This window comes from Pseudophryne corroboree, chromosome 2 (genome assembly GCF_028390025.1).
Source record: "Pseudophryne corroboree isolate aPseCor3 chromosome 2, aPseCor3.hap2, whole genome shotgun sequence".
In the NCBI taxonomy this organism is placed as follows: domain Eukaryota; kingdom Metazoa; phylum Chordata; class Amphibia; order Anura; family Myobatrachidae; genus Pseudophryne; species Pseudophryne corroboree.
The window spans coordinates 489,624,194-489,636,256 of NC_086445.1; the positions used below are offsets into that span (position 1 = coordinate 489,624,194).

Here is a 12,063-nt window from a genome sequence, read left to right on the forward strand (position 1 = left end):
TGTGTGATGTGTTCTTAGAGGGTAACCGGGTAGAGGCCTTGCTAGATTCAGGAAGTTTAGTTACCCTCGTGAAAGCTGGGTTAGTGAACCCCTTAAAGGTCCAGCAAATACCTATTGGGGTAACTTGCATACATGGGGATACCCAACATTATGCCACTGCTGAGGTGAATATAGAAACTTGTTGTGGGTCAGCAATGGTTAAAGTGGGACTGGTCCCTACCTTGGTGCATGAGGCCATAATAGGGAGGGATTTTCCTCATTTTTGGAAACTGTGGGAATCACGGTTATCAACAGATGTGAGAAGTAAAAAGCCAGTTGATAATACCGGTGATTTTATGGATGTACGTGGGTCTTCAGAACTTTCTGGCCCTTTGCCTTTTGCTAGTTTGGCTGGGGAAGTGACAGATGGGGAGTCCAGTGAGGACCCTCTTGCCGGGAACAGAGACATAGTAGTTAGAACTGAAAGCGTGCCTGACCTGGAGGTAAAGAAGGATCTGTTTGCGTCTGAACAGTTAAAGGATCCTACCTTAATAAAGGCTAGAGAGAATGTTAAGATTGTTAATGGGGAACCTGTGGTACCAGGTGACAGGGTTACGTATCCCCACATGGCCATCTGTAATGAGCTCTTGTACCACATTGTCAAAAGGGGTGAGGATGTGGTAGAACAGCTGGTAGTTCCCCAGCCTTATCGGAGAACGGTACTAGATTTAGCTCATAGTCACGTTACCGCAGGACATTTAGGGGCAGAAAAAACCACTGAAAGAGTTTTACAAAGGTTCTTTTGGCCAGGGGTTTATAAAGAAGTGTCTGAATATTGTTCTTCCTGTCCTGAATGCCAGTATCATGCCCCTAGACCCCATTTCAGGAGCCCACTAGTTCCCATGCCTATTATAGAGGTCCCGTTTGACAGAATAGCCATGGATCTCGTGGGGCCCTTGTTAAAGTCTGCTCGGGGCCATCAGTATATCCTGGTAATTATGGACTATGCCACTCGATATCCTGAGGCTGTCCCTTTACGCACTATCACAACCAAGGCGATAGCTAAGGAGCTGGTGCAGGTATTTAGTAGAGTGGGAATACCAAAAGAAATTTTGACTGACCAAGGTACTCCATTTATGTCAAGGATCATGAAAGAATTGTGCAAGTTATTTAAGGTCACTCACCTCAGGACGTCCATCTACCATCCCCAAACTGACGGGTTGGTGGAAAGGTTTAATAAAACATTAAAAAGTATGTTAAAAAAGGTTGTTGAGAGAGATGGGAAAAACTGGGATTGTTTGTTGCCCTACTTGTTAATGGCCATCAGAGAAGTTCCTCAGTCCTCTACGGGGTTTTCTCCGTTTGATTTGTTGTATGGTAGACACCCCAGAGGGTTGTTGGATATTGCCAAAGAGACGTGGGAAGGACAGCCCACTCCTTATAGAAGCGTTATTGAGCATGTAACACAAATGCAGGATAGGATTGCAGCCGTGGTACCTGTTGTCAGAGAGCACATGGAACAGGCCCAAAGTGCTCAACAGAGGGTCTATAACCGGAGTGCCAAGATACGGGAATTTGCTCCTGGAGATAGAGTTCTTGTTTTGGTACCCACTGTGGAAAGCAAATTCCTAGCTAAATGGCAGGGTCCATTTGAGATTAGGGAAAAAGTGAATGAGGTTAATTACAAAGTATACCAGCCGGGAAAGAGAAAACCCGAACAGATTTACCATGTTAACTTAATCAAACCCTGGAAAGATAGGTTGTCTCTGTCAGCGGAGCCTTGCCCTTCGGTGTCTTCACCCCGGTTGCTTCCCGCAGTGAAGGTGTCAGAGACATTATCAGCTGATCAGAACAATCAGGTTAAAGAATTTCTCATCCAAAATAGGGAGGTATTTTCAGAGCTGCCTGGCCGAACGACCATAATAAAACATGACATTGTCACAGAACCAGGGGTCAGGGTTCATTTAAAGCCATATAGGATTCCTGAAGCTCAGCGAGAAGCTATTTCTAAGGAAGTTAAAACCATGTTAGAACTTGGAGTCATAGAGGAGTCTAACAGTGAGTGGTCCAGTCCCATAGTGCTCATCCCGAAGCCCGACGGTAGCATACGCTTCTGTAATGACTTTCGTAAGTTAAATGAGGTGTCCAAGTTTGACGCATACCCCATGCCCCGTGTGGATGAGCTTGTAGAAAGGCTGGGAACAGCCAGGTTTCTCACCACATTGGACCTGACCAAAGGTTACTGGCAAATACCTTTATCTGATAGCGCCAAAGAAAAAACAGCCTTTTCGGTTCCGGAGGGGCTGTACCAGTATAAGATGTTACCCTTTGGGTTGCATGGGGCTCCAGCAACCTTTCAACGGGCGATGGATAAAATTTTGAGGCCCCATAGAAAATATGCAGCTGCCTATTTGGATGATGTGGTAATTCACAGTACAGACTGGGGGTCCCATTTGGTTAAAGTACAAGCAGTACTGGACTCAATCAGAGAGGCAGGGTTAACTGCTAACCCAAAGAAGTGCTGCCTCGCAATGGAGGAGGTCAAATACTTGGGCTTCACCATAGGCAGAGGTCTGATTAGGCCCCAATTGAATAAAGTTGATGCTATTCAAAACTGGCCTCGTCCAGTGAATAAAAAACAGGTAAGGGCTTTTTTGGGAATTACTGGGTACTATAGACGGTTTATTCCTAATTTTGCGACCACAGCGGTGCCGTTGTCAGACCTTACCAAAGGGAAGCAGTCAAATGTGGTGAAATGGAACCCTGATGCAGAAAAGGCGTTCCAAGCGTTAAAAGTGGCTTTGTGTTCACAACCGGTGTTGATAACACCAGATTTTTCAAAAGAATTTGTGGTACAGACAGATGCCTCAGAGGTAGGGATAGGTGCTGTGCTGTCCCAAACCAGAGATGGGGACGAACACCCTATCATTTATTTGAGTAGGAAACTCAATGAGCATGAAAAAAGGTATGCCATTGTGGAAAAGGAGGCTTTGGCCATTAAGTGGGCACTAGATACCTTGAGATATTACCTCTTGGGTAGACAATTCAGACTAGTGACAGACCATGCCCCTTTAAAATGGATGTATGTAAATAGAGGCAAGAATGCTCGTGTAACTAGATGGTTTCTAGCGTTGCAGGACTTTAAGTTTACTGTCGAACATAGACCGGGAACACAATTGGCCAACGCAGATGCATTGTCTCGCATCTTCTGTTTGGGGGCTACAAGTGTTCCGGCCCCTAGGTCGAAACAGGGGAGGGGGATATGTGACAAGAACACTGGGATAGTGTTTGAGGGCAGGTATATTTGTCCCAGGTTCTTGTCTTACATGTTTTAGAAAATGTTAACTTCTAGGAAAAATGCTTTTTGTTTTGTCTGAACCTTTTCAGTTTGCTGTAAAAACTGGGTAAAGGCTCTGAGAGAGAGATAAGGCGAGTTCTAGACATTGGGCCCAGTTCGGGTCTTTGGCCTCACAGAGGGCTAATCAGGGTTTCAGCTGTGTAAGTGTGTTATAGTGCTGCTAACCTGATTAGTATGGGCAGACTGCCTGGGAAGGCTGAGGGATCTGTGTGTGAGAGACACGCTTTCTGATGCAAGTAAGCTATACAGTATGTACTGAAGAACTCTGTGTTTTGTTTAGTGACAGTTAGGAATATCTTATGTTTAGTTAGTGCCGGACAGGCAAGGTATTTTTATTTTGGGGTTTGTTTTATTTTCTGTTTCAATAAAACTGGCCGGGGTCAGTTGTACCAGAAACTGGACTTGTGTTGTTCCTCAGCTGCTGCGTGCTACCATATTCCCCAGGAAAAGGCGCCTTGCACCCCTACAGTGTTACAACATATATAATGAAGTTAATTGCCTCTATATATATATATATATATATATATATATATATATATATATATATATATAAGTAAATTTTCAATAACCTCGTGTTCCTCAGTGAACAGTAAAACTTTTTTTCTGCATTTAATCAGTGTGCTGGTCTTTCTGGGTTTGATCCCTCTGGTGGTTACTCTTGGAAAAATTTTCTATTATTACACTGACCGAGCACCTGTATCTAATTCAGATGAAAGTGAGAAGCGGCTTCTTATGTGGATTTATATATATAAGTAAATATATATCTGTGACCCTGAATAGGCAGTCATTTATACAATTTGTACATATATATATATATATATATATATTCATCTATTTAGCATTACTTTATATGCGAATATTATTACACTTATGAGCACAACTGTGTGTATATATATATATATATATATATATATATATATATATATATATATATATATATATATATATATATATATATATATATATATATATATATATATATATATATATATATATATTAATAATCACAGAACAAAGTCCCGGGAAGCCGCACTGATACTGTTAGATGTATAAATGCAGGTGTCCGGTTACAGCAAATGATATAAAATCACATATCCTTCCCGCAACTTTGAGGTTATGGTGTAGACAGAAGCAGCACACTGCTCAATGTTCGTAGGATAGCAGATGTAAACCACTGGTAAACTCCCAAACAGTCGTTTTCGGTGCTTATCCTTCATGAGGGAAATGACCAGCTAAGGTGCCATAGTGCCTAGTGTCAAAGTGTCTGCGTGCAGTCACTTTGAAACGTGGTGGTTTACATCTGCTATCCTACGATGAGTATATGCTGAGCCTAATACTTTGCATTTGTTTGACACATGGAGTAAAAACTGTTTGAACACTGGGAGTAATTCCAAGTTGATCGCAGCAGGAAATTTTTTAGCAGTTGGGCAAAACCATGTGCACTGCAGGGGAGGCAGATATAACATGTGCAGAGAGAGTTAGATTTGGGTGTGGTGTGTTCAATCTGCAATCTAATTTGCATTGTAAAAATAAAGCAGCCAGTATATACCCTGCACAGAAATAAAATAACCCACCCAAATCTAACTCTTTCTGCACATGTTACATCTGCCCACCCCCCCTGCAGTGCACATGGTTTTGCCCAATTGCTAAAATATTTGCTGCTGCGATCAACTCAGAATTAGGCCCATTGAGCAGTGTGCTGGTTCTGTCTACACCATAACCTCGAAGATGCGGGATGGATATGTGATTTTATATACACTGCGCAAAAAAATAAAGCGTACACTTAAAGAACACAATGTAACTCCAAGTCAATCACACTTCTGTGAAATCAAACTGTCCACTTAGGAAGCAACACTGATTGACAATCAATTTCACATGCTGTTGTGCAAATGGAATAGACAACAGGTGGGAATTATAGGCAATTAGCAAGACACCACCAATAAAGGAGTTGTTCTGCAGATGGTGACCACAGACCACTTCTCAGCTCCTATGCTTTCTGGCTGATGTTTTGGTCACTTTTGAAAGCTGGCGGTGCTTTCACTCTAGTGGTAGCATGAGACGGAGTCTACAACCCACACAAGTGGCTCAGGTAGTGCAGCTCATGCAGGATGGCACATCAATGCGAGCTGTGGCAAGAAGGTTTGCTGTGTCTGTCAGCGTAGTGTCCAGAGCATGGAGGCGCTACCAGGAGACAGGCCAGTACATCAGGAGACGTGGAGGAGGCCGTAGGAGGGCAACAACCCAGCAGCAGGACCGCTACCTCCGCCTTTGTGCAAGGAGGAACAGGAGGAGCACTGCCAGAGCCCTGCAAAATGACCTCCAGCAAGCCACAAATGTGCATGTGTCTACTCAAACGATCAGAAACAGACTGTATGAGGGTGGTATGAGGGCCCGACGTCCACAGGTGGGGGTTGTGCTTACAGCCCAACACCGTGCAGGACGTTTGGCATTTGCCAGAGAACACCAAGATTGGCAAATTATCCACTGGTGGCCTGTGCTCTTCACAGATGAAAGCAGGTTCTCACTGAGCACATGTGACAGACGTGACAGAGTCTGGAGACGCCAAGGAGAACGTTCTGCTGCCTGCAACATCCTCCAGCATGACCGGTTTGGCAGTGGGTCAGTAATGGTGTGGGGTGGCATTTCTTTGGGGGGCCGTACAGCCCTCCATGTGCTCGCCAGAGGTAGCCTGACTGCCATTAGGTACCGAGATGAGATCCTCAGACCCCTTGTGAAACCATATGCTGGTGCGGTTGGCCCTGGGTTCCTCCTAATGCAAGACAATGCTAGACCTCATGTGGCTGGAGTGTGTCAGCAGTTCCTGTAAGACGAAGGCATTGATGCTATGGACTGGCCCGCCCGTTCCCCAGACCTGAATCCAATTGAGCACATCTGGGACATCATGTCTCGCTCCATCCACCAATGCCACGTTGCACCACAGACTGTCCAGGAGTTGGCGGATGCTTTAGTCCAGGTCTGGGAGGAGATCCCTCAGGAGACCATCCGCCACCTCATCAGGAGCATGCCCAGGCATTGTAGGGAGGTCATACAGGCACGTGAAGGCCACACACACTACTGAGCCTCATTTTGACTTGTTTTAAGGACATTACATCAAAGTTGGATCAGCCTGTAGTGTGTTTTTCCACTTTAATTTTGAGTGTGACTCCAAATCCAGACCTCCATGGGTTAATAAATTTGATTTCCATTGATAATTTTTGTGTGATTTTGTTGTCAGCACATTCAACTATGTAAAGAACAAAGTATTTAATAAGAATATTTCATTCATTCAGATCTAGGATGTGTTATTTTAGTGTTCCCTTTATTTATTTATTTATTTTTGAGATAGATATATATATATATATAATGATACAACAGCACGGCGGCTGTTGTATCGTTATTTATTTTTGGCGGGGTTACTGCTGTTATTATTGAACTGTGAGTGCCAGGCTACCCTGGATTATTATATATATACCAGTTTAATGCACCTCAGTGTCCCCCTCCCATACTTGGCTTCACCTCCACTCTGGAAACCCCCTCCTTGTAAATCCTGCGTTTGTTCCCTGGGGGAGCACAGCCAACACGACTACCATGGAGAGGACTACCCTGGCTGCAGCCCACATGTGAGAGCTCGCTCCAGCACTCACACACTGACACATAGTCCCCTATACACACACAGCACCTCACACACTGACACACACTGTCCCTGTACCAGGACCACACACACCCAGCCCCCTGTACCCAGCACCACACACATTGTCCCCTTGTACCCAACACCACACACTAACACCCAGCACCTCACACACTGCTCCCTGTACCCAGCACCACACACACTGCCCCCTGTACCCAGCACCACACACACAGCCCCCTGTACCCAGCACCACACACACTGACACCCAGCCCCTCACCAGCACCTCACACACTGCTCCCTGTACCCAGCACCACACACACTGCCCCCTGTACCCAGCACCACACACTGACACACAGCCCCTTGCATCCAGGCCCTCATCAGCACCTCAAACACAGCCCCCTGTACCCAGCACCACACACACTGACACACAGCCCCCCTGTACACAGCATCTCACACACTGACACACACAGCCCCCTGCACCCAGCACCACACACACTTTCACACAGCTCCCTGTACAAACAGCACATCACACGCTGACACACAGCCCAACATAACTGCCAGTATTGCTGTTGGGCGTTCCTAGGCGGTTACAGGCAGTTGTCTAATCAGACGCATTTGTAACATATGCCCTTATTTATCAATGAGTGATAAATTTCACTGTGAGTGATAAACTGCACCAGCCAATCCACTCCTGTCATTTTTCAAACCCAGCCTGTGACATGGCAGTTTGGAGCTGATTGGCTGGTGCAATTTATCACTCACAGTGAAATTTATCACTCATTAATAAATAAGGGCAATAGTATGGACATGTTATAGGAGTGACTATGAACGTGAATTATACATTATACATGTTACCTTATACTGCACAGAAGCCCTTCATGGCCCAGTCCGACATCTGCGTATAGGGACACTGAATTGCTCAAACTGGAGGCCATACTCAGACGGATGATCTGCACCTAGCATTGGGCTGGTGAAAGTGTCAGTGATGTGACCGATGGTGGCGTCTAATGACGCACAAAGCATGATTGCAGTGTCTGTAGACACTGACAGTGGACGTATCAGTCCTTGTCATTCATACGCATGGATGTACACTACGGAGCTGCATTAGCAGAAAGTAGCAGACCTAATTTCTGTAAAAGACCTAAGAAAGGCTGCAACTGCAGCCAACAGAATCAGGCCCTATAAGAAGCGAGTTTCCTGCCCGATGTGACAGACTCCACCCCCTCAACAGACTCCGCCTACAATTGGGCTGCATCCAGAAATTTCCCGGGCTGGTTTTCTATCCTAATCCGCCCCTGTGTATGTGTGTGTGTATGTGTATCTGTGTGACTGGGTAGGCAAAATGTGTGTAAGCGGCACTACCACAAGCAGAATTTTATATAAGCGGCACTACCACAGGCGGAATTTTGTATAAGCAGCTCTACAGTAGCGGATCTTGCCACGGGCAAGCAGGACTTTTGCCCTGGGCGCCGCCTTCCGGAGGGCGCCGCACCATGGCAAGATCCGCTGCTGCTGTGGTGCCCCCCGCTGCCCGCTGTGAAGGGAAACTAGACGCTACGCGTCTAGTTTCCCTTCGTGGGCTGCCTGCTGTTAAGGGAAACTAGACGCTACGCTTCTAGTTTCCCTTCCTGGAGAGGACCTTAACTGTAATGATGTGCGGTGCGCGATGACGTCATCACGCACCGCACAGCAAAGGTCCTCTCCACGAAGGGAACTAGACGCTTAGCGTCGTTTTCCTTCGTGGAGAGGACCTTTGCTGTGCGGTGCGCGATGACGTCATCGCACACCGCACATCCTACTACAGTACAGGGGGCGTAACTGACCACGCCCCCTGTATGAAGCCACACCCCCTAATGCCGCCCGGGGCGCAAGAAGCCCCGGAACCGGCCCTGCAGCTCTACCACAGGCAGAATTTTGTATAAGTGGCACTACTTCAGGGGGGATTTTGTGTAAGCGGCACAACTAAGGGGGCATTTTGTGTAAGCGGCATTACTACAAGGTGGAATTTTGTGTAAGCGGCACTACTACAGGGGGGATTTTGTGTAAGCGACACTAGTACAGGGGGCATTTTGTGTAAGCGACACTACTACAGGGGGGATTTTGTGTAAGCGGCATTACTATAGGGGGGATTTTGTGTATAAGAATCACTACTACGTGCTGTGTTATGTGAGATCGTGCTACTGTGGCAGAATTTGAAATAGGGGTTCTATTGTGTGGCCAAGCCCCTTCCGTGTAAGCCCACACTCCTTTGTCGGTGCGCACAAAAGGCGCGCGCTGTCCCTTTGTAAAGTATGGGAGGGCGCAAATTTATAGTTTGCAGGGGGGCGCCGAACACCCTAGCACCCGCCCTGACAGAGCTTTACTTACTTGTGAGTGTAAAGGATCAAGAGGAGAGGTAGTAACATAGAATTTGATGGCAGATAAGAACCACTTGGCCCATCTAGTCTGCCCCTTTTAGAGAAGAAGGATTAGAAGGGTGATGATATTTCATCATCTTCATTTGTGGGATCAAAAGAGAGTGCCAGAGGGTTCAGGTAAAGAACTGAGCAGGTCGCTGGCTGACGAAGAGCATACTATTTCATCTCATCTCGGATCTTATCAATCTTTCTTTGAAGCAGGAAGCAAGATCTTGTGCCTTGAATAGTGGCTGGTGGGGTAGGTGAGGGAGGATTCAGAAGTGATTTAAACGTATTAAAGAGTACATCTGATCAATACAATTTAAAAATAACAATGGAAAGGAGAGCGTAATAAAGAATAAACATGCACGAAATGAACAGAAATAGCCTCTGACTCATATACACTGACTGGTAGCTAATGGCTAGAACAGTTCATTATCCCGAATGGCCTTTATTATAGGGATAAGTACTTCTATAGCCATGCACAGTAGTTACTAAGAGTCCTGCTGTTACGCTGACGTATGTGGTTACATGCATGGTATGGGCACAGGCAGAACGGTGGCAGCAGTGAGGTGAGCAGCAGCAGGGCAGGAGGGCAGTGAATGGCTGCATTGATCTAGCAGCCGCCGCGTGTGTAAGGAGCGGAGACCCCGGGCGTGCGGGTGGACGCCTCCTCCTTCTCATGAACACAAACGGCGGCCGGGGGCGCGCTGCATGCTAACATGGTGGCTGAGGGGAGACCCGGGAAACTGGCAGTGGCGGCAGCAGCAGACGGATGGACACCGGCAGCCCATGAGCATCAGAGCTACTCTGTGATCCCTGCGTCTCGGCGAGCAGCCTCCCCCTGTTGTCGGAGTAAGCGTGGCTGCTGAGGTGAGTGCACACTCCCCCACCCCCCTATATCGCCGAATTCCGCATACACCCGCCGGGCCACTCGGGCTCTGTCTTCTCTGTGCGTGTTGTAAGAGCGAGCACGCGTTCCGGCTCAGTCCGGGGGCGGCTAAATGACAGGTGGGTGGGTGGCTGGTGTGGGGTAGATTATATACTCCAAACACCCACAGTGGCCCTCCATTTACACACTGCCCCTCTCCTGTCTAATCATCTGAACTGAAATTCAGGGTAATAAACTTAGATACAGATGTGCCCTGGCTAATACCCCTTTCACATCGCACAAATAACCCGGTATCGACACGGCATATTGCCGTGTCGACACGGGTCAGTGTGCGATGTGAAAGCACTTTCCAAGAATTAGCGGGTCGTCTGACCCGGTAGTTCAACCCGGTATAAAAGAAGGATTATACCCGGATTGAATACCGGGTCAGGTGCAGTGTGAATGGGAGCCGCGTCGATGCGACACGTTTCCCATTCACAGCATAGGGAGAGGCGGCGCAGGAGATGAGCTCATCTCCCAGCGCCGCCTCCACCCCCTCCCCTGCTGCTGCTGCGCCCCCCCCTGCTGCTATGGCAACCGACCCGGTATATTGCCGGGTCGGAAAGCCAGCAAAGGAGCGCAAATGCCGGATCCCACCCGGTAAGGACACGTTTCTTTTACCGGGTGGGATCCGGCATTTGCGATCTGAATGCGGTATTACTGTGTATCCCTGTAGTGCAGGCCTGGCATGACAGATGCGCAGAGGTCAGTAGCGTACCGTATGTTTATATACATTTTGCATCTTAATCGCGGTTGCAGCGGAGTCGCACACAGTGTACGAGAGACGCAGGACTGCCACGTTAACTGCACAGGAATTGGGTTTTCCACACGTACAAAGTCGCAATCGGAGCCAGGTTCAGAATCGGTCGTACGCCTGGTTGATCAGTGTACTACAGCGATGTAGTTTTGTCACGTCTATGTTTTTCAAGTATGTCAATAGGATGTACATTTTGACCAAAAAGATGCGTGGCAGAATCGCACAGGACCTGGCACACTGAGAGGGGCAATTTGGTGTAACTGAAGCAACCGTAAGAAAGGACACACCTGTAGTGTGATTGGTCAATATGCTCAGAGTAGTAGTACCACCACCATGTCCTCCTAGACTACTGATGTGATGGCCATGTCTGCCCACCAGCAGTGTGTCCCTGACCGTTTTATAAAGGGATAAAGCCCCATACACACTGGGTTACAGACTAAACTATATGAATAACGATTTTATTTTTAAAGGATCTATTGTTCATATCGTCTAGTCGTGTGTATGCCTAAACGATGCGTGCACCCGCGGGTCGTTGTCGTTCAGGCATTATCTACCGAACATGCAGCTCAACTTGAACTAGATCATTGAGCTGCATGTTCAGGGAGTGCGGGGAATGACATCTCTGAACAATATCATTTCATCGATATCATTCAGTGTGTATGCACTGGCGATCTCCACTAAATAGCAATCAGCGATATAGTGCTGATTGCTAACTAGGGGAGGTCTCCCAGTGTGTACCCGGCTTAAATCTCCTCTACATTTACTTTCTGGTGATTGGAGACTGAAAATGTACATTGTAACTGAGTGCATTTAGCGCCATTCACAGGATATCCACTTAAGTTTTGATTTTGAGTGTTTTGTGAACTTACTTGTCCTGTTTAGTCATTGCTATTCATTTCAACCTACGTTTAGCTTAGTACTGAAAAAACTACAATAGTTACTTTAAAATTGGTGTATCACTTTCGAAATTTAAATCTTACATTTAAAATCTTAAAGGATACGTGGACCTTAATT

The 12,063-nt window shown here is 46.8% G+C and overlaps 1 protein-coding gene across 6 annotated transcripts in view; it reads left to right on the forward strand.

Annotated features, from left to right (window-relative positions):
* The first annotated feature begins 3,521 nt into the window (after window positions 1-3,521).
* The window catches only part of LOC135030212 (sex comb on midleg-like protein 2), a 377,407-nt gene continuing 368,865 nt past the window's right edge, over window positions 3,522-12,063 (forward strand). For 3 of the 6 annotated variants that reach the window (XM_063953915.1, XM_063953921.1, XM_063953920.1), the window contains exon 1: window positions 9,908-10,234. The gene's annotated coding sequence lies outside the window, so the exon portion shown is untranslated. Of the gene's footprint in view, window positions 3,574-9,906; window positions 10,235-12,063 lie in introns of those variants that run through there. The other 3 variants (XM_063953923.1, XM_063953919.1, XM_063953917.1) reach the window with 2 other exon arrangements.